This window comes from Lathyrus oleraceus, chromosome 3, assembly GCF_024323335.1.
Source record: "Lathyrus oleraceus cultivar Zhongwan6 chromosome 3, CAAS_Psat_ZW6_1.0, whole genome shotgun sequence".
Taxonomy (NCBI): domain Eukaryota; kingdom Viridiplantae; phylum Streptophyta; class Magnoliopsida; order Fabales; family Fabaceae; genus Lathyrus; species Lathyrus oleraceus.
In genome coordinates this window covers 154,779,115-154,803,306 of record NC_066581.1, presented here as the reverse complement: position 1 = coordinate 154,803,306, position 24,192 = coordinate 154,779,115, and the positions used below count along the sequence as shown (strand labels likewise).

At 33.7% G+C, this 24,192-nt stretch overlaps 6 non-coding genes across 6 annotated transcripts; 1 reads left to right on the top strand and 5 right to left on the bottom strand.

Annotated features, from left to right (window-relative positions):
* Positions 1-3,559: 3,559 nt before the first annotated feature.
* Positions 3,560-3,666, top strand: LOC127133127 (small nucleolar RNA R71). The gene has a single exon (XR_007807120.1). It is a non-coding gene; the product is annotated as a small nucleolar RNA R71 (small nucleolar RNA).
* Positions 3,667-8,908: 5,242 nt separating this feature from the next.
* Positions 8,909-8,980, bottom strand: TRNAQ-UUG (transfer RNA glutamine (anticodon UUG)). Its single transcript has one exon. It is a non-coding gene; the product is annotated as a tRNA-Gln (tRNA).
* Positions 8,981-12,425: 3,445 nt separating this feature from the next.
* On the bottom strand, positions 12,426-12,497 carry TRNAQ-UUG (transfer RNA glutamine (anticodon UUG)). The gene has a single exon. It is a non-coding gene; the product is annotated as a tRNA-Gln (tRNA).
* Positions 12,498-15,943: 3,446 nt separating this feature from the next.
* TRNAQ-UUG (transfer RNA glutamine (anticodon UUG)) lies at positions 15,944-16,015 on the bottom strand. The gene has a single exon. It is a non-coding gene; the product is annotated as a tRNA-Gln (tRNA).
* A 3,448-nt stretch (positions 16,016-19,463) lies between these two features.
* On the bottom strand, positions 19,464-19,535 carry TRNAQ-UUG (transfer RNA glutamine (anticodon UUG)). Its single transcript has one exon. It is a non-coding gene; the product is annotated as a tRNA-Gln (tRNA).
* A 3,448-nt stretch (positions 19,536-22,983) lies between these two features.
* On the bottom strand, positions 22,984-23,055 carry TRNAQ-UUG (transfer RNA glutamine (anticodon UUG)). Its single transcript has one exon. It is a non-coding gene; the product is annotated as a tRNA-Gln (tRNA).
* Positions 23,056-24,192: the final 1,137 nt, after the last annotated feature.

Genomic DNA, 24,192 nt, shown 5'->3' with positions numbered 1-24,192 from the left:
TATATTAAATCACGCATTTAACATAATAAACAGTGAGCGATATCTAGCAACACATCACTGCTACCCAAGTCACGAAAATGTCATGTGATCTGACAAAACCTCCTGTGATAATAATTATGTGTATAATTACCCCTTTGCCCTTATGTATATATTGAACACAAGGTATAGACCGTGTCATCCTTGTCCAGTTCAATATTGGGCCCATAGACATTTATCCTGTTACGCAGGATTGGCAAATTCCATCTAGGACACTCATGTCCCTCAGCATGCTTCGTGGAGTACCCATCAACTGTCTTTATGGTTATCCAGTTACGGACAACGTTAGATCAGCAACAAAGCACTCGACTCTACATCTAGGATCCATAGTGGTTTCAGGTCGAAGAGTGGTACACACTATTATCACCATGAGAATAACTTATGACACTTTGCATACCTTTCTATATAGTATTCTCATAGCGGGTCAATCCGGTATAAATATTACTCATAATATTCATACCTATGTTTAAGACTTGATAACTCTTTATCCATGATCCATGAGATGTGATCATCAGTCTACAAACATAATAGTCTTAATGCTTTAATGTTATCCCACTTCACATTAAAGCTCGACTACGGATACTTTAAGAATAGTGTCCTTATGTTTAATGTGGTCTCATGATTAAGTCACACTTAATACATTAAACAGACTATCTATTCCAGGGACTTTATTAATCAACCATAATAAAGAAAATGCCTTTAAATAATTCGATACAAGTACCAAAAGTATTGGCCTCTAGGGCTTACACCAACATTGTCCACTTCAATTCCTCTGTCAGATACGACGTGACCTAATACAATTCCTTGTTGAACCATAAAATGGCATTTCTCCCAGTTTAAAACGAGGTTTACTTTCACGCATCTTTCGAGTACCATTTCGAGGTTAGATAGACATCCTTCAAAACTATGCCCGCAAACGGAAAAATCGTCCATAAAGACTTCCATGATGTCTTCTATAAAATCTGCGAAGATTGCCATCATGCATCTTTGACATGTTGCGGGAGCGTTACATAAGCCAAATGGCATTCGTCGGTAGGCGAATGTACCATAAGGGCATGTGAAGGTAGTCTTTTCTTGGTCGTCAGGATGGATTGGGATTTGAAAGAATTCTGAATAACTGTCTAGATAGCAGAAGTGAGAATGCTTAGCCAATCGTTCAAGTATTTGGTCAATGAAAGGTAGAGGGAAATGATCTTTCCGAGTGGCTTTATTTAGTTTTCTATAGTCAATACACATTCTACTTCCGGTCACAACTCTTTGTGATATGGATTCTCCCTTCTCGTTCTTAACAACTGTAACACCTCCTTTCTTGGGTACTACATGAACGGGGCTAACCCATTGACTATCGGATATCGGATATATGATTCCAGCATCTAGAAGTTTCTTTACTTCATCCTTGACTACGGTACTTAGGATTGGGTTGATCCTTCTCTGGTGTTCTCTAGAGGTTTTACAATCTTCCTCCAGCATAATGCGATGTATACAGATAGAAGGACTTATTCCTTTAAGATCGGCGATGTTATATCCTAACGCTGTTGGATATTTACTTAGGACATCTAATAATTTCTCAGTTTCCATCTGTCCTAAGTCAACGTTGACTATTACTGGTCTTTTCAATTCAGTGTCTAGGAATTCGTATCTTAGGGTCTTTGGTAATATTTTTAGTTCTAAGTCAGGTTTCTTTTGGCATGGCATGTGGTTGGGTGTAAGTGCTAAGCATTCGCTTAGACTTTCGTTTTGGTATGGTTCATGCCAATTATTGTCTTCAAGAATTGTAGGGATTTGGATTTTCATTATTTCAGAGTATGTGGTTTCTTCCATCTCCATTTCTCTCACGCATTTGTCTATGACATCAAGCAGATAGCAGGTGTCGTCTATAACTGGCGCTTGTAAGAATTGGGTTAAGATGAATTCAACCTTTTCCTCTCCAACTTCGAATGTCAGCTTACCTCTTTTTACGTCTATGATGGCTCCGGCAATAGCCAAGAATGGCCTTCCTAGAATGATAGGTGTACTGGCATCTTCTTTAATGTCCATGATTATGAAATCGGTAGGTATGTAAAATTGTCCTACACGAACTGGGACATTCTCTAGTATACCGACAGGATATTTGATTGAGCGGTCAGCTAATTGAACAGACATCTTTGTCGGTCTTAAGTCTCCCATACTGAGCCTTCTACAAATGGTTAAGGGAATTATGCTAATGCTGGCTCCTAGATCGCATAGAGCTTTGTCTATGACAAATTTTCCAATGACACAAGGTATGGAGAAACTACCTGGGTCTTTTAGTTTGGGAGGCATGTTATTCTGGATTATGGCGCTACACTCGGTAGTAAGTGTAACTGTTTCGTCATCCTCAATCTTTTTCTTATTGGATAGGATTTCCTTAAGAAATTTGGCATAGGAGGGCATTTGTGTGATGGCTTCTATAAAGGGTATCGTAATGTTTAATTTCTTCAGAAGTTCAACAAATTTCCTAAATTGATTTGCAGTTTTAGAACTTTTGAGTCTTTGAGGATACGGAATGGGTGGTTTATAAGGAGGTGGAGGCACATAAGGTTTCTCTTTCTCTTCGGCTTCTTGGGTATTATCTTCTATTTCCTTTGGTTCATTCACCTGCTCAGTTGAGGTTTTATCTGGTTTTTGGTACATGGCAGGGTTTTGGAGCCTTGGATCTACGGGTCCGTCTACTTCTTTTCTACTCCTCATTATAACGGCATTTGCATGTCCCTTTGGATTAGGTTGCGGTTGTCCAAGAAATGTTCCAGCTGGAGCGGCTGTAGATGCTTGATGTTAAGCCACTTGTGAAATCTGTGTTTCAAGCATTTTATTGTGGGTGGCTAAGGCGTCTACTTTATTCGCTAGTTGTTTAAGTTGCTCGCTAGTATGTATGTTTTGGTTCAAGAATTCCTTGTTTGTTTGAGCTTGAGTAGCTATGAAGCTTTCCATCATCAACTCGAGATTTGACTTCCTAGGCATGTTAGGAGCATTATTAGCTGGTTTTTGATATCCAGGCGGAACAACTAGTGTTTGGCTAGGTGCATACAGGGCATTGTTATTCTTATACGAGAAATTAGGATGGTTTTTCCACCCTGGGTTGTAGGTATTAGAATAGGGATTTCCTTGTGTGTAGTTCACTTTATCGGTTGGGACTGCTGCTAATATTTGACATTCTTGTGCAGTGGGTCCAAGGTTTCCATATAACTCACAGTTTGGAGTTACAGCAGCCACGGTGGCTGCGGGTGGTATGGTCAAGTTATCTAATTTTTGGACAAGGGCATCTACCTTTGCATGAACATGGTCAAGGCTACTGATTTCGTACATTCCACCCTTCGTCTAGGACTTTTCCACTGGAGTTCGTTCACCTCCCCATTGGCAATGGTTTTGGGCCATGTTTTCAATGAGTTGATAGGCTTCGGTGTATGGCTTATCCATAAGTGCACCTCCTGCGGCAACGTCTATTGTAAGTCTTGTGTTATACATAAGCCCATTATAAAATGTGTGAATGATCACGCAGTCTTCTAGACCGTGATGTGGACATATTCTCATCATGTCCTTGTATCTCTCCCACGCTTCGTAGAGAGATTCCACATCTTTTTGCCTGAATCTGTTGATTTGAGCTCTCAGCATAGCAGTTTTATTCGGCGGAAAGTATCGGGATAAGAAGACGTTCTTCAGTTCCTCCCATGTTGTAACGGAGTTGGAGAGCAAGGATTGTAACCAAGTCCAAGCTCTGTCTCTTAGTGAGAAGGGAAAAAGGCGCAGTCTTATCGCATCTTGAGATACACCATTCGCTTTTACAGTATCTGCGTACTGCACAAACTTGGTCAGGTGTTCATTAGGATCGTCTGTTGGATTTCCAGCAAATTGATGTTGTTGGACGGCTGATAAGAGTGGGGGTTTCAACTCGAAATCGTTTCGATTAATAGCGGGGGAAGCAATGTTGTTGTGAGGTTCTTGTTGAGATGGGGTAGCATAGAATTTAAGAGGACGATTCTGTGGTCCTTCTTCAGCCATGTTTGGTTTTTCTTCTGATTTAGGAGGAAAGGAGATATCGGGAATACCGTACTTTTGTTGATATTCGTGTATTCGGCATCTCACGTATAGGAAACGCTCTAATTCAGGGATTGGTGGTGCTAAGTTATCGCCTTGTGAGCGAGTACTTGGCATACAATCAGGGAAAGAAGGGAGAGAAGATTAGTTTTTGTTTTTACCTTAGTCTATACCGTGCAACGAAAGAATCGCACTATTCGATTAAAATAGGTCCCCGGCAATGGCGCCAAAAACTTGATGCTTGTCGTGGCTATATATAAAATATAGTATGTCGGGTACTTGACTGCAAGTGCACAGTCTAGTCGCTTTAGTTTTAAAAGATATCGATCCCACAGGGATCTATGGTCAAACTAGTGCTACTAACGTCACTATGTTTAGCTAAGGGAATTGATTAGTAGAAGTTCGGGGGCAATACAGTAAATCTAAGGGGAATTTTTCGGTTTTAAGAAAGAATGAAGGGAAGGAATCAGTATGCAGCGCATTAATCATCAGGGATTCGATAAGTCACCGATGAATAGTTTAAATGCCAAATATCTCTCAGTAGAAATTGTTTATTTAAAAGACTTTATCTCACACTCTCGTGGTTGTTGATTCGGCCTATAACTTTAAGTCAAAATGTACGCTCTCGCTGTCCCATTTGAAGTCAAAGTTACTTTTTGAAAATAAATAAGTTCTAATTGCTTTTAAAGTGCTATCGCTGTTTTTAAACTCAATGCCTAATTTTTACTATCCAGCTCGAGCCTCACGCTCTCGCGATTGTTGGTTCTCACCTTAGTTAATTTCCCACTCTCGTGGCAAAATTGTATTAAATAGCTTTTCACGCTTTTAAGATAAAGTTAATTAAATTTAGATTAAAAACTTCAGCCTAAAAGATTATTTGAGAAAAAGGGTTTTCACCGGTTATTATTAAATCCCATCAAATTAAGATGTTACATACCGATACCGGTAGTTTAGCCGGACATACTAAATAAAGCAAACGCAAGGCATACACAGGTCAACATTGCGACAAACATGCTTATAACAATAAATTGGCAATAACAATAATAATTCAATAAAAACCTGGAGATCGAAGTACAGAGTATAGCGATTCTTGGAGCACTTGAGCAGTCCTCCACGAGTCGGTAGGCTTTGCTTCTTCAATACAGATTACTACTAAAATTAAATAAAGTGTAGTAGTTTTCCAGTGTAGGAAACTACTACTATGGCTAACTGGAAAACTAACTGGAAAAAGGGAAACTACAAAAAGAATGGCGAATACAATAAGGCAACGGAAACAAGGTTGCTGGAAAGAAAGAAAAAATGCTGAAAGCTAGAAAGCTGAAAATTAAATTGCAGAGCGTAAATATCAAAGTAGGCGTCCCCAATTTTTCCCATTTGAGTCCTTTATATAGTGTCCATTAGGTCTTGGTAGTTGAGAAAATCAAGGAAGATTTGGTCTTGAGAGAGGAATTTGTGGGAAAAGTTTGTTGGAGGAGATTTAGGCACGTTTGGGTGCCTGTTGCTGACTGCTTCAAAGCGCACTTTGTGACCGCGTGACGCTCGTCATGGGCCTGTGACGGTCGTCACAGTCTGGGTCGTGACGAGCGTCATGAATGTGTGGCGGTCGTCACATCAGCAAAATCTGCAAACTTTGCTTTCTGGTTTTTCTGTTCTTTTTCACTTGTTTCTTCTTCTTTTTCTTCTTTTTCTTCATTTTACTCTTTAGTGCATGGAGATTCAAATACCTGCAGAAACAACACGAATACTTGCGCAATAATCGGGATATTAATCGAAATGATATGATCTTTGAGTGTAAATTAAGGCAATTATCTGATGTGTTTTCGCGTTATCAATTATCAATCAACAATTCAAGCATTATCATCAACAATTATCAATCAACAATTCAAGCATTATCATCAAAAGTTATCCATCAACAATTTCTATAACAATCACCATCAAAAGCTTATCAAGATTTATCAACAATCATCATCCAAGATTCATCAATTCAAGCTTATTCATCAATATTATATATTCATGATTCATCTTCTACATTCATTCATCATCAAGAATAATTATCAAAGCTTGAAATTTAATTGGATTAATAGAGCTTATTCTTGAAGTTTTTCGGGTTTCTTTTCGACGCTTCGATTTTCAACACTAACCGGAGCAAATCTCCGCTCCGTTGGTAATCTTTTATCTCTTCCACACTTTTGCCATGAATTATTGGATTTTTACTTGTTGATTAATTTTAGCTACTGTTTTGAATGTTGCTTATTAAATAAACATTTATTTTGCATAAAACACATAAACTTAAAAATAGTGATTTTTTAATGCTCAACCGTTAATTACGTATGAATATATCATTAGAAGCGATTTTTCGTCACGATTCTGAATATGTGATTACTTTTTCAGGAATCATTATAACGAATGTGAATCGATCGATTATTTACATACTTTGTTTTTCACCTTTTCGTCCGATTCTTCAAAATTCCTGGCTCATTTGCAAAATTCCTGGCTCCTTTTCGTCCATTTTTCTAGACAGCGCCACATGTCGCAGCATGACATATAAGACAAAATAACATATAATACAAAACAGGAATAAGACAAAACTGATTATGTGGGTCTTTTGGGTCATTGGGTCTTATTTTAATTGCTTCTTACACCCCCAATCTGAGTTCATTATACATTTTGTTCTTGATTCATTTTGTTGTTTTTTGTTTAGTTTTATTTTTATTAATTAGGCCATTTATAGTTTTTTAGGATAAGTTTAATTAAGTTAGATTTTTATGACTAACTTGAATTAGGATTTTTAATTAGAATAAAAATTAGGATTAATTAAAATATTAATTGTTATATTTTAGTTTAGTTAGATTTTTAAAAATAATTAGGTTTCTTTGATTTGACTAAAATAGTTTTCTTAGAACTTGATTAATTTTTAGGTTTTAGTTAAGATATTGATTATGATTTAATGTTGTCCTTAAATTGAATATTCATGTGAAATGACCATTTTGCCCCCTTAAAAGGACTTATTTTATCATTTTAAACGCATGTTCCATTATGATTAGATTTTGACTTCGCATTTTAAATAGTTTTAATCAAGTTTTTTACAAACAAATGGATGTTCCGTTAGGATTAGAACTTAACATAGATTTTTTAATCAAGCCATGACCAATTGCATGATCCCTTAGGATAATTTGATTAATTTATAACTGTTGGATTAGGTCTTAACCTAGTTTTTCAAATTATTTCAAACCCTCCGACTCAAATTGATCAAAAGAAATTTTAATCAATTAAATCCTTTGATATTTTATAATCCCACAGTCTAATTTGAGTGACCAAAAGACCTTTGGTCACTTAATAAGACTTTTTCTCTAAGATATGGAGCTCGAGGCCTAAAGTCAAGATTTTCAATCAAGGAATCCTCAGTCATATCAAGCAGTGGATAATACAAGCACATCAAAGGTGGCATCTTCAAGAGCTTGTCAAATCAAAGCTAGAATGATGTGGCACGAGCCTTAAGTAATAGAGAAGTAATGGGACTGGAGAATTCCTTCCCCCATTCTGAATATCTTTGGGTATGGGATGAATGATGCAATGCTCATTGTATTCACCTTTATTCATAGACTTTAGGTCAGTTCAAATCATACAATTTATAAGTCTCTCTGTCTTAACAAAGTAATGCAAATGACTATATCAACAACTTATCAATCATGATTCAAGTTGTACGACATGGGCCTTAAGAAATGGAGAAGGAATGAGATAGCAGAAATATTACCCCCATTCTGAATGTCTTTGGGTATGGGACGCTTGACCCAGTTGCTCATCGTATTCACCTCCATTCATAGACTTTGGTGCAATTTGAATCGAAAGATTGATAAGGTCATTATCATTACAAGAAACAACCATAAAGATTCCCCTCCAGTAACTTGAAAGTTAAGGTGAGAATTACATGCCACGAGCCTTAAGTAGTAAAGAAGGAATGAGACTGGAGCTTTCCTACACTCATTCTGGATATCTTTGGGTGCAAGATGTTTAGCCCATTGTTTCTCGTATCCACATTTACTCATAGACTTTAGTGTGGTTCTTATCCAATAACTATCAAGTCCACTCCATTCTTCAATCATATTCTTTTGCCTCCCCAATCATCTTGCTTTCAGCCCTAGTGGGCTGAACTACGAAAGCCCAAATTTTTTTATTGCACTATAAGGATACGTAGGCAGGAGAACCCAGTTTCTTTGCTAGCTACCCTATTTATTAATTAATCATTCTTCATTCATCAATCAATGTCATCTTTTTGAGGTCAACCATGATTCTCCTTTGACTCCTTGTACATCAATTTAGAACGATATAGCGGTAGTCCACCTCATCAATCGAGAGTTGTTTGGGTCATACCCCCAAACATTTAATTTAGTCTTTTTGGGTTTAAACACCACCTTGATCTTCGATTTAGAGTTTATATCTTCTTGGATCCAAGATATTATCCTTCTTTGATCTTGAACTATTTGTTCCCCACCCAAGGATGTACTGCTTCCTTGTACACAATAATACTTTCTTTTCGGGCTCGCATATACCCTTTTAGGACGATTATTTCAGTCTTTTTATTTGGCGTTACCCTATAGCGGCAGCCGGGTAGCCCATGTACTGGTAAATGTTTGTTTACTCTTTGATTCCAAGTTCCATCCATTTGTGCTAAATTCTTAACAATACCGGTTCAACAAAATAGTTCTCTTTATTAACTTGTTGACATAAATCTAATAAATAGTTCTCCATTCTTTAACATTATGACTTCCACGATAATTTTCTAACAAATGTCTATGGGTATAAAAATTATATTCATATTAGGTCCTACCGGGAGTCGAACCCAGGTCGCTGGATTCAAAGTCCAGAGTGCTAACCACTACACCATAGAACCACCGCTATTTTATGCTAATTCATTAATGTACACATGACATTATCCAAGGTGATCATAATCCAATGGTGATCATTCACCTACCAATTCTATATAAACATGTTATTTTTCTCATTTTTGGGGTTAACTAACCAAACTAAGAAATTCATAATTAACCATTATTTTTCCACCATTTTTCTTCTATTCTCTCTCAATATTCATCTTCTCTCTCACCCTCACTAAAGTTCATCTTCATCCCCATTTAGAACTTCACATTGAAGTTCTAAAATGGTGGAACTTAGCCATCAACAATTTCTATATTATCATCAACAATTATCAATCAACAATTCAAGCATTATCATCAAAAATTATACATCAATAATTTCTACAACAATCACCATCAAAAGTTTATCAAGATTTATCAACAATCATCATCCAAGATTCATCAATTCAAGCTTATTCATCAATATTATATATTCATGATTCATCATCTATATTCATTCATCATCAAGAATAATTATCAAAGCTTGAAAGTTAATTGGATTAATGGAGCTTATTTTTGAATTTCTCCAGGTTTCTTTTTGACGCTTCGATTTTCAACACTAACCGGAGCAAATCTTCACTCCGTTGGTAGTCTTTTATCTCTTCCACACTTTTGCCATGAATTATTGGATTTTTGCTTGTTGATTAATTTTAGTTACTGTTTTGAATGTTGCTTATTAAATAAACATTTATATTGTATAAAACACATAAACTTAAAAATAGTGAATTTTTAATTCTTAACCGTTAATTACATATGAATATATCATTAGAAGCGATTTTTCGTCACGATTCTGAATATGTGATTACTTTTTCACAAATCATTATAACGAATGTGAATCGATCGATTATTTACATACTTTGTTTTTCACATTTTCACCCTATTCTTCAAAATTCGTGGCTCATTTGCAAAATTCGATCGCATATTTAGATTCCTTGCAAAAAATCGAGTTCGGTGATATATAATTTGCATATTAATTTTTTGATTTATTAATTTTTAGTATATCAAAATTCAAGATTGTGTGTAATTAATTAATGAACAATTACTGATTAAACTCAAAACTCCCGGAATCGTGACGTGTCCTTTCTCTTTTTCCTTTTTTTCACTTTTCTAGACAGTGCCACGTGTCACAGTATGACTGGTTCAACATGACATGTAAGACAAAATAACATATAAGACAAAACAGGAATAACACAAAATTGATTATGTGGGTCTTTTGGGTCATTCGGCCTTATTTTAATTGCTTCTTACACCCCCAATCTGAGCTCATTATTCCTTTTATTCTTGATTCATTTTGTTGTTTTTTGTTTAATTTTATTTTTATTAATTAGGCCATTTAGAGTTTTTTAGGATTAGTTTAATTAAGTTAGATTTTTATGACTAATTAGAATTAGGATATTTAAGTAGAATAAAAATTAGGATTAATTAAAATATTAATTGTTATTTTTTAGTTTAGTTAGATTTTTAAAAATAATTAGGTTTCTTTGATTTGATTAAACTACTTTTCTTAGAACTTGATTAATTTTTAGATTTTAGTCAGGATGTTGATTAGGATTTAATTTTATCCTTAAATTGAATATTCATATGAAATGACCATTTTGCCCCTTAAAGGACTTACTTTACCATTTTAAATGCATGTTTCTTTAGGATTAAATTTTGACTTAGCATTTTAAATAGTTTTAATCTAGTTTTTGACTAACAAATGCATGTTCCGTTAGGATTAGAACTTGACATAGATTTTTTAATCAAGCCATGACCAATAGCATGATCCCTTAGGATAATTTGATTAATTTATAACTGTTGGATTAGGTCTTAACCTAGTTTTTCAAATTATTTCAAACCCTCCGACTCAAATTGATCAAAAGCAATTTTGATCAATTAAATCATTTGATATTGTATAATCCCACGGTCTAATTTGAGTGACCAAAAGACCTTTGGTCACTTAATAAGATTTTTTCTCTAAGTTATGGAGCTCGAGTCCTCAAGTCAAGATTTTCAATCAAGGAATCCTCAGTCATACCAAGCAGTGGATAATACAAGCACATCAAAGGTGGCATCTTCAAGAGCTTGTCAAATCAAAGTTAGAATGATGTGGCACGAGCCTTAAGTAATAGAGAAGTAATGGGACTAGAGAATTCCTTCCCCCATTCTGAATATCTTTAGATATGGGATGAATGATGCAATGCTCATTGTATTCACCTTTATTCATAGACTTTAGGTAAATTCAAATCATACAATTTATAAGCCTCTCTCTCTTAACAAAGTAATGCAAAGGACTATATCAACAACTTATCAATCATGATTCAAGTTGTATGACATGGGCCTTAAGAAATGGAGAAGGAATGAGACATCAGAAATCTTACCCCCATTCTGAATGTCTTTGGGTATGGGACGCTTGACCCAGTTGCTCATCGTATTCACCTCCATTCATAGACTTTGGTGCAATTTGAATCGAAAGATTGATAAGGTCATTATCATTACAAGAAACAACCATAAAGATTCCCCTCCAGTAACTTGAAAGTTAAGGTGAGAATTACATGCCACGAGCTTTAAGTAGTAAAGAAGGAATGAGACTGGAGCTTTCCTACACTCATTCTGGATATCCTTGGGTGCAAGATGTTTATCCCGTTGCTTCTCGTATCCACATTTACTCATAGACTTTAGTGTGGTTCTTATCCAATAACTATCAAGTCTACTCCATTCTTCAATCATATTCTTTTGCCTCCCCAATCATCTTGCTTTCAACCCTAGTGGGATGAACTACGAAAGCCCAAATTTCTTTATTGCACTATAAGGATATGTAGGCAGGAGAACCCAGTTTCTTTGCGAGCTACCCTATTTATTAATTAATCATTCTTCATTCATCAATGAATGCCATCTTTTTGAGGTTAACCATGATTCTCCTTTGACTCCTTGTACATCAATTTAGGACGATATAGCGGTAGTCCACCTCATCAATCGAGAGTTGTTTGGGTCATACCCCCAAACATATAATTTAGTCTTTTTGGGTTTAAACACCACCTTGCTCTTCGATTTAAAGTTTATATCTTCTTGGATCCAAGATATTATCCTTCTTTGATCTTGAACTATTTGTTCCCCACCCAGGGATGTACTGCTTCCTTGTACACAATAATACTTTCTTTTCGGGCTCGCATATACCCTTTTAGGACGATTATTTCAGTCTTTTTTTTTGGCGTTACCCTATAGCGGCAGCCATGGTAGACCATGTACTGGTAAATGTTTGTTTACTCTTTGATTCCAAGTTCCATCCATTTGTGCTAAATTCTTAACAATACTGGTTCAACAAAATAGTTCTCTTTATTAACTTGTTGACATAAATCTAATAAATAGTTCTTCATTCTTTAACATTATGACTTCCACGATAATTTTCTAACAAATGTCTATGGGTATAAAAATAATATTCATATTAGGTCCTACCGGGAGTCAAACCCAGGTCGCTGGATTCAAAGTCCAGAGTGCTAACCACTACACCATAGAACCACCACAGTTTTATGCTAATTCATTAATGTACACATGACATTATCCAAGGTGATCATAATCCAATGGTGATCATTCACCTACCAATTCTATATAAACATGTTATTTTTCTCATTTTTGGGGTTAACTAACCAAACGAAAGAAATTCACAATTAACCATTATTTTTCCACCATTTTTCTTTTATTCTCTCTCAATATTCATCTTCTCTCTCACCATCACTAAAGTTCATCTTCATCACCATTTAGAACTTCACATTGAAGTTCTAAAATGGTGGAACTTAGCCATCAACAATTTCTATATTATCATCAACAATTATCAATCAACAATTCAAGCATTATCATCAAAAATTATACATCAATAATTTCTACAACAATCACCATCAAAAGTTTATCAAGATTTATCAACAATCATCATCCAAGATTCATCAATTCAAGCTTATTCATCAATATTATATATTTCATGATTCATCTTCTATATTCATTCATCATCAAGAATAATTATCAAAGCTTGAAAGTTAATTGGATTAATGGAGCTTATTTTTGAATTTCTCCAGGATTCTTTTTGACGCTTCGATTTTCAACACTAACCGGAGCAAATCTCCACTCCGTTGGTAATCTTTTATCTCTTCCACACTTTTGCCATGAATTATTGGATTTTTGCTTGTTGATTAATTTTAGTTACTGTTTTGAATGTTGCTTATTAAATAAACATTTATATTGTATAAAACACATAAACTTAAAAATAGTGAATTTTTAATTCTTAACCGTTAATTACATATGAATATATCATTAGAAGCAATTTTTCGTCACGATTCTGAATATGTGATTACTTTTTCACAAATCATTATAACGAATGTGAATCGATCGATTATTTACATACTTTGTTTTTCACATTTTCACCCTATTCTTCAAAATTCGTGGCTCATTTGCAAAATTCGATCGCATATTTAGATTCCTTGCGAAAAATCGAGTTCGGTGATGTATAATTTGCATATTAATTTTTTGATTTATTAATTTTTAGTATATCAAAATTCAAGATTGTGTGTAATTAATTAATGAACAATTATTGATTAAACTCAAAACTCCCGGAATCGTGACGTGTCCTTTCTCTTTTTCCTTTTTTTCACTTTTCTAGACAGTGCCACGTGTCACAGTATGACTGGTTCAACATGACATGTAAGACAAAATAACATATAAGACAAAACAGGAATAACACAAAATTGATTATGTGGGTCTTTTGGGTCATTCGGCCTTATTTTAATTGCTTCTTACACCCCCAATCTGAGCTCATTATTCCTTTTATTCTTGATTCATTTTGTTGTTTTTTGTTTAGTTTTATTTTTATTAATTAGGCCATTTAGAGTTTTTTAGGATTAGTTTAATTAAGTTAGATTTTTATGACTAATTAGAATTAGGATATTTAAGTAGAATAAAAATTAGGATTAATTAAAATATTAATTGTTATTTTTTAGTTTAGTTAGATTTTTAAAAATAATTAGGTTTCTTTGATTTGATTAAACTACTTTTCTTAGAACTTGATTAATTTTTAGATTTTAGTCAGGATGTTGATTAGGATTTAATTTTATCCTTAAATTGAATATTCATATGAAATGACCATTTTGCCCCTTAAAGGACTTATTTTACCATTTTAAATGCATGTTTCTTTAGGATTAAATTTTGACTTAGCATTTTAAATAGTTTTAATCAAGTTTTTGACTAACAAATGCATGTTCCGTTAGGATTAGAACTTGACATAGATTTTTTAATCAAGCCATGACCAATAGCATGATCCCTTAGGATAATTTGATTAATTTATAACTGTTGGATTAGGTCTTAACCTAGTTTTTCAAATTATTTCAAACCCTCCGACTCAAATTGATCAAAAGCAATTTTGATCAATTAAATCATTTGATATTGTATAATCCCACGGTCTAATTTGAGTGACCAAAAGACCTTTGGTCACTTAATAAGATTTTTTCTCTAAGTTATGGAGCTCGAGTCCTCAAGTCAAGATTTTCAATCAAGGAATCCTCAGTCATACCAAGCAGTGGATAATACAAGCACATCAAAGGTGGCATCTTCAAGAGCTTGTCAAATCAAAGCTAGAATGATGTGGCACGAGCCTTAAGTAATAGAGAAGTAATGGGACTAGAGAATTCCTTCCCCCATTCTGAATATCTTTAGATATGGGATGAATGACGCAATGCTCTTGTATTCACCTTTATTCATAGACTTTAGGTAAATTCAAATCATACAATTTATAAGCCTCTCTCTCTTAACAAAGTAATGCAAAGGACTATATCAACAACTTATCAATCATGATTCAAGTTGTATGACATGGGCCTTAAGAAATGGAGAAGGAATGAGACATCAGAAATCTTACCCCCATTCTGAATGTCTTTGGGTATGGGACGCTTGACCCAGTTGCTCATCGTATTCACCTCTATTCATAGACTTTGGTGCAATTTGAATCGAAAGATTGATAAGGTCATTATCATTACAAGAAACAACCATAAAGATTCCCCTCCAGTAACTTGAAAGTTAAGGTGAGAATTACATGCCACGAGCTTTAAGTAGTATAGAAGGAATGAGACTGGAGCTTTCCTACACTCATTCTGGATATCCTTGGGTGCAAGATGTTTATCCCGTTGCTTCTCGTATCCACATTTACTCATAGACTTTAGTGTGGTTCTTATCCAATAACTATCAAGTCTACCCCATTCTTCAATCATATTCTTTTGCCTCCCCAATCATCTTGCTTTCAACCCTAGTGGGATGAACTAAGAAAGCCCAAATTTCTTTATTGCACTATAAGGATACGTAGGCAGGAGAACCCAGTTTCTTTGCGAGCTACCCTATTTATTAATTAATCATTCTTTATTCATCAATGAATGCCATCTTTTTGAGGTTAACCATGATTCTCCTTTGACTCCTTGTACATCAATTTAGGACGATATAGCGGTAGTCCACCTCATCAATCGAGAGTTGTTTGGGTCATACCCCCAAACATTTAATTTAGTCTTTTTGGGTTTAAACACCACCTTGCTCTTCGATTTAAAGTTTATATCTTCTTGGATCCAAGATATTATCCTTCTTTGATATTGAACTATTTGTTCCCCACCCAGGGATGTACTGCTTCCTTGTACACAATAATACTTTCTTTTCGGGCTCGCATATACCCTTTTAGGACGATTATTTCAGTCTTTTTTTTTGGCGTTACCCTATAGCGGCAGCCATGGTAGACCATGTACTGGTAAATGTATGTTTACTCTTTGATTCCAAGTTCCATCCATTTGTGCTAAATTCTTAACAATACTGGTTCAACAAAATAGTTCTCTTTATTAACTTGTTGACATAAATCTAATAAATAGTTCTCCATTCTTTAACATTATGACTTCCACGATAATTTTCTAACAAATGTCTATGGGTATAAAAATAATATTCATATTAGGTCCTACCGGGAGTCTAACCCAGGTCGCTGGATTCAAAGTCCAGAGTGCTAACCACTACACCATAGAACCACGACAGTTTTATGCTAATTCATTAATGTACACATGACATTATCCAAGGTGATCATAATCCAATGGTGATCATTCACCTACCAATTCTATATAAACATGTCATTTTTCTCATTTTTGGGGTTAACTAACCAAACGAAAGAAATTCACAATTAACCATTATTTTTCCACCATTTTTCTTTTATTCTCTCTCAATATTCATCTTCTCTCTCACCCTCACTAAAGTTCATCTTCATCACCATTTAGAACTTCACATTGAAGTTCTAAAATGGTGGAACTTAGCCATCAACAATTTCTATATTATCATCAACAATTATCAATCAACAATTCAAGCATTATCATCAAAAATTATACATCAATAATTTCTACAACAATCACCATCAAAAGTTTATCAAGATTTATCAACAATCATCATCCAAGATTCATCAATTCAAGCTTATTCATCAATATTATATATTTCATGATTCATCTTCTATATTCATTCATCATCAAGAATAATTATCAAAGCTTGAAAGTTAATTGGATTAATGGAGCTTATTTTTGAATTTCTCCAGGTTTCTTTTTGACGCTTCGATTTTCAACACTAACCGGAGCAAATCTCCACTCCGTTGGTAATCTTTTATCTCTTCCACACTTTTGCCATGAATTATTGGATTTTTGCTTGTTGATTAATTTTAGTTACTGTTTTGAATGTTGCTTATTAAATAAACATTTATATTGTATAAAACACATAAACTTAAAAATAGTGAATTTTTAATTCTTAACCGTTAATTACATATGAATATATCATTAGAAGCGATTTTTCGTCACGATTCTGAATATGTGATTACTTTTTCACAAATCATTATAACGAATGTGAATCGATCGATTATTTACATACTTTGTTTTTCACATTTTCACCCTATTCTTCAAAATTCGTGCCTCATTTGCAAAATTCGATCGCATATTTAGATTCCTTGCGAAAAATCGAGTTCGGTGATGTATAATTTGCATATTAATTTTTTGATTTATTAATTTTTAGTATATCAAAATTCAAGATTGTGTGTAATTAATTAATGAACAATTATAGATTAAACTCAAAACTCCCGGAATCGTGACGTGTCCTTTCTCTTTTTCCTTTTTTTCACTTTTCTAGACAGTGCCACGTGTCACAGTATGACTGGTTCAACATGACATGTAAGACAAAATAACATATAAGACAAAACAGGAATAACACAAAATTGATTATGTGGGTCTTTTGGGTCATTCGGCCTTATTTTAATTGCTTCTTACACCCCCAATCTGAGCTCATTATTCCTTTTATTCTTGATTCATTTTGTTGTTTTTTGTTTAATTTTATTTTTATTAATTAGGCCATTTAGAGTTTTTTAGGATTAGTTTAATTAAGTTAGATTTTTATGACTAATTAGAATTAGGATATTTAAGTAGAATAAAAATTAGGATTAATTAAAATATTAATTGTTATTTTTTAGTTTAGTTAGATTTTTAAAAATAATTAGGTTTCTTTGATTTGATTAAACTACTTTTCTTAGAACTTGATTAATTTTTAGATTTTAGTCAGGATGTTGATTAGGATTTAATTTTATCCTTAAATTGAATATTCATATGAAATGACCATTTTGCCCCTTAAAGGACTTACTTTACCATTTTAAATGCATGTTTCTTTAGGATTAAATTTTGACTTAGCATTTTAAATAGTTTTAATCTAGTTTTTGACTAACAAATGCATGTTCCGTTAGGATTAGAACTTGACATAGATTTTTTAATCAAGCCATGACCAATAGCATGATCCCTTAGGATAATTTGATTAATTTATAACTGTTGGATTAGGTCTTAACCTAGTTTTTCAAATTATTTCAAACCCTCCGACTCAAATTGATCAAAAGCAATTTTGATCAATTAAATCATTTGATATTGTATAATCCCACGGTCTAATTTGAGTGACCAAAAGACCTTTGGTCACTTAATAAGATTTTTTCTCTAAGTTATGGAGCTCGAGTCCTCAAGTCAAGATTTTCAATCAAGGAATCCTCAGTCATACCAAGCAGTGGATAATACAAGCACATCAAAGGTGGCATCTTTAAGAGCTTGTCAAATCAAAGCTAGAATGATGTGGCACGAGCCTTAAGTAATAGAGAAGTAATGGGACTAGAGAATTCCTTCCCCCATTCTGAATATCTTTAGATATGGGATGAATGATGCAATGCTCATTGTATTCACCTTTATTCATAGACTTTAGGTAAATTCAAATCATACAATTTATAAGCCTCTCTCTCTTAACAAAGTAATGCAAAGGACTATATCAACAACTTATCAATCATAATTCAAGTTGTATGACATGGGCCTTAAGAAATGGAGAAGGAATGAGACATCAGAAATCTTACCCCCATTCTGAATGTCTTTGGGTATGGGACGCTTGACCCAGTTGCTCATCGTATTCACCTCCACTCATAGACTTTGGTGCAATTTGAATCGAAAGATTGATAAGGTCATTATCATTACAAGAAACAACCATAAAGATTCCCCTCCAGTAACTTGAAAGTTAAGGTGAGAATTACATGCCACGAGTTTTAAGTAGTAAAGAAGGAATGAGACTGGAGCTTTCCTACACTCATTCTGGATATCCTTGGGTGCAAGATGTTTATCCCGTTGCTTCTCGTATCCACATTTACTCATAGACTTTAGTGTGGTTCTTATCCAATAACTATCAAGTCCACTCCATTCTTCAATCATATTCTTTTGCCTCCCCAATCATCTTGCTTTCAGCCCTAGTGGGCTGAACTACGAAAGCCCAAATTTCTTTATTGCACTATAAGGATACGTAGGCAGGAGAACCCAGTTTCTTTGCGAGCTACCCTATTTATTAATTAATCATTCTTCATTCATCAATGAATGCCATCTTTTTGAGGTTAACCATTATTCTCCTTTGACTCCTTGTACATCAATTTAGGACGATATAGCGGTAGTCCACCTCATCAATCGAGAGTTGTTTGGGTCATACCCCCAAACATTTAATTTAGTCTTTTTGGGTTTAAACACCACCTTGCTCTTCGATTTAAAGTTTATATCTTCTTGGATCCAAGATATTATCCTTCTTTGATATTGAACTATTTATTCCCCACCCAGGGATGTACTGCTTCCTTGTACACAATAATACTTTCTTTTCGGGCTCGCATATACCCTTTTAGGACGATTATTTCAGTCTTTTTTTTTGGCGTTACCCTATAGCGGCAACCCTGGTAGACCATGTACTGGTAAATGTTTGTTTACTCTTTGATTCCAAGTTCCATCCATTTGTGCTAAATTCTTAACAATACCGGTTCAACAAAATAGTTCTCTTTATTAACTTGTTGACATAAATCTAATAAATAGTTCTCCATTCTTTAACATTATGACTTCCACGATAATTTTCTAACAAATGTCTATGGGTATTAAAAATAATATTCATATTAGGTCCTACCGGGAGTCGAACCCAGGTCGATGGATTCAAAGTCCAGAGTGCTAACCACTACACCATAAAACCACCACAGTTTTATGCTAATTCATTAATGTACACATGACATTATCCAAGGTGATCATAATCCAATGGTGATCATTCACCTACCAATTCTATATAAACATGTCATTTTTCTCATTTTTGGGGTTAACTAACCAAACTAAAGAAATTCACAATTAACCATTATTTTTCCACCATTTTTCTTTTATTCTCTCTCAATATTCATCTTCTCTCTCACCCTCACTAAAGTTCATCTTCATCACCATTTAGAACTTCACATTGAAGTTCTAAAATGGTGGAACTTAGCCATCAACAATTTCTATATTATCATCAACAATTATCAATCAACAATTCAAGCATTATCATCAAAAATTATACATCAATAATTTCTACAACAATCACCATCAAAAGTTTATCAAGATTTATCAACAATCATCATCCAAGATTCATCAATTCAAGCTTATTCATCAATATTATATATTTCATGATTCATCTTCTATATTCATTCATCATCAAGAATAATTATCAAAGCTTGAAAGTTAATTGGATTAATGGAGCTTATTTTTGAATTTCTCCAGGTTTCTTTTTGACGCTTCGATTTTCAACACTAACCGGAGCAAATCTCCACTCCGTTGGTAATCTTTTATCTCTTCCACACTTTTGCCATGAATTATTGGATTTTTGCTTGTTGATTAATTTTAGTTACTGTTTTGAATGTTGCTTATTAAATAAACATTTATATTGTATAAAACACATAAACTTAAAAATAGTGAATTTTTAATTCTTAACCGTTAATTACATATGAATATATCATTAGAAGCGATTTTTCGTCACGATTCTGAATATGTGATTACTTTTTCACAAATCATTATAACGAATGTGAATGGATCGATTATTTACATACTTTGTTTTTCACATTTTCACCCTATTCTTCAAAATTCGTGGCTCATTTGCAAAATTCGATCGCATATTTAGATTCCTTGCGAAAAATCGAGTTCGGTGATATATAATTTGCATATTAATTTTTTGATTTATTAATTTTTAGTATATCAAAATTCAAGATTGTGTGTAATTAATTAATGAACAATTATTGATTAAACTCAAAACTCCCGGAATCGTGACGTGTCCTTTCTCTTTTTCCTTTTTTTCACTTTTCTAGACAGTGCCACGTGTCACAGTATGACTGGTTCAACATGACATGTAAGACAAAATAACATATAAGACAAAACAGGAATAACACAAAATTGATTATGTGGGTCTTTTGGGTCATTCGGCCTTATTTTAATTGCTTCTTACACCCCCAATCTGAGCTCATTATTCCTTTTATTCTTGATTCATTTTGTTGTTTTTTGTTTAATTTTATTTTTATTAATTAGGCCATTTAGAGTTTTTTAGGATTAGTTTAATTAAGTTAGATTGTTATGACTAATTAGAATTAGGATATTTAAGTAGAATAAAAATTAGGATTAATTAAAATATTAATTGTTATTTTTTAGTTTAGTTAGATTTTTAAAAATAATTAGGTTTCTTTGATTTGATTAAACTACTTTTCTTAGAACTTGATTAATTTTTAGATTTTAGTCAGGATGTTGATTAGGATTTAATTTTATCCTTAAATTGAATATTCATATGAAATGACCATTTTGCCCCTTAAAGGACTTACTTTACCATTTTAAATGCATGTTTCTTTAGGATTAAATTTTGACTTAGCATTTTAAATAGTTTTAATCTAGTTTTTGACTAACAAATGCATGTTCCGTTAGGATTAGAACTTGACATAGATTTTTTAATCAAGCCATGACCAATAGCATGATCCCTTAGGATAATTTGATTAATTTATAACTGTTGGATTAGGTCTTAACCTAGTTTTTCAAATTATTTCAAACCCTCCGACTCAAATTGATCAAAAGCAATTTTGATCAATTAAATCATTTGATATTGTATAATCCCACGGTCTAATTTGAGTGACCAAAAGACCTTTGGTCACTTAATAAGATTTTTTCTCTAAGTTATGGAGCTCGAGTCCTCAAGTCAAGATTTTCAATCAAGGAATCCTCAGTCATACCAAGCAGTGGATAATACAAGCACATCAAAGGTGGCATCTTCAAGAGCTTGTCAAATCAAAGCTAGAATGATGTGGCACGAGCCTTAAGTAATAGAGAAGTAATGGGACTAGAGAATTCCTTCCCCCATTCTGAATATCTTTAGATATGGGATGAATGATGCAATGCTCATTGTATTCACCTTTATTCATAGACTTTAGGTAAATTCAAATCATACAATTTATAAGCCTCTCTCTCTTAACAAAGTAATGCAAAGGACTATATCAACAACTTATCAATCATAATTCAAGTTGTATGACATGGGCCTTAAGAAATGGAGAAGGAATGAGACATCAGAAATCTTACCCCCATTCTGAATGTCTTTGGGTATGGGACGCTTGACCCAGTTGCTCATCGTATTCACCTCCATTCATAGACTTTGGTGCAATTTGAATCGAAAGATTGATAAGGTCATTATCATTACAAGAAACAACCATAAAGATTCCCCTCCAGTAACTTGAAAGTTAAGGTGAGAATTACATGCCACGAGCTTTAAGTAGTAAAGAAGGAATGAGACTGGAGCTTTCCTACACTCATTCTGGATATCCTTGGGTGCAAGATGTTTATCCCGTTGCTTCTCGTATCCACATTTACTCATAGACTTTAGTGTGGTTCTTATCCAATAACTATCAAGTCCACTCCATTCTTCAATCATATTCTTTTGCCTCCCCAATCATCTTGCTTTCAGCTCTAGTGGGCTGAACTACGAAAGCCCAAATTTCTTTATTGCACTATAAGGATACGTAGGCAGGAGAACCCAGTTTCTTTGCGAGCTACCCTATTTATTAATTAATCATTCTTCATTCATCAATGAATGCCATCTTTTTGAGGTTAACCATGATTCTCCTTTGACTCCTTGTACATCAATTTAGGACGATATAGCGGTAGTCCACCTCATCAATCGAGAGTTGTTTGGGTCATACCCCCAAACATTTAATTTAGTCTTTTTGGGTTTAAACACCACCTTGCTCTTCGATTTAAAGTTTATATCTTCTTGGATCCAAGATATTATCCTTCTTTGATCTTGAACTATTTTTTCCCCACCCAGGGATGTACTGCTTCCTTGTACACAATAATACTTTCTTTTCGGGCTCGCATATACCCTTTTAGGACGATTATTTCAGTCTTTTTTTTTGGCGTTACCCTATAGCGGCAGCCATGGTAGACCATGTACTGGTAAATGTTTGTTTACTCTTTGATTCCAAGTTCCATCCATTTGTGCTAAATTCTTAACAATACCGGTTCAACAAAATAGTTCTCTTTATTAACTTGTTGACATAAATCTAATAAATAGTTCTCCATTCTTTAACATTATGACTTCCACGATAATTTTCTAACAAATGTCTATGGGTATTAAAAATAATATTCATATTAGGTCCTACCGGGAGTCGAACCCAGGTCGCTGGATTCAAAGTCCAGAGTGCTAACCACTACACCATAAAACCACCACAGTTTCATGCTAATTCATTAATGTACACATGACATTATCCAAGGTGATCATAATCCAATGGTGATCATTCACCTACCAATTCTATATAAACATGTTATTTTTCTCATTTTTGGGGTTAACTAACCAAACTAAAGAAATTCACAATTAACCATTATTTTTCCACCATTTTTCTTTTATTCTCTCTCAATATTCATCTTCTCTCTCACCCTCACTAAAGTTCATCTTCATCACCATTTAGAACTTCACATTGAAGTTCTAAAATGGTGGAACTTAGCCATCAACAATTTCTATATTATCATCAACAATTATCAATCAACAATTCAAGCATTATCATCAAAAATTATACATCAATAATTTCTACAACAATCACCATCAAAAGTTTATCAAGATTTATCAACAATCATCATCCAAGATTCATCAATTCAAGCTTATTCATCAATATTATATATTTCATGATTCATCTTCTATATTCATTCATCATCAAGAATAATTATCAAAGCTTGAAAGTTAATTGGATTAATGGAGCTTATTTTTGAATTTCTCCAGGTTTCTTTTTGACGCTTCGATTTTCGACACTAACCGGAGCAAATCTCCACTCCGTTGGTAATCTTTTATCTCTTCCACACTTTTGCCATGAATTATTGGATTTTTGCTTGTTGATTAATTTTAGTTACTGTTTTGAATGTTGCTTATTAAATAAACATTTATATTGTATAAAACACATAAACTTAAAAATAGTGAATTTTTAATTCTTAACCGTTAATTACATATGAATATATCATTAGAAGCGATTTTTCGTCACGATTCTGAATATGTGATTACTTTTTCACAAATCATTATAACGAATGTGAATCTATCGATTATTTACATACTTTGTTTTTCACATTTTCACCCTATTCTTCAAAATTCGTGGCTCATTTGCAAAATTCGATCGCATATTTAGATTCCTTGCGAAAAATCGAGTTCGGTGATATATAATTTGCATATTAATTTTTTGATTTATTAATTTTTAGTATATCAAAATTCAAGATTGTGTGTAATTAATTAATGAACAATTATTGATTAAACTCAAAACTCCCGGAATCGTGACGTGTCCTTTCTCTTTTTCCTTTTTTTCACTTTTCTAGACAGT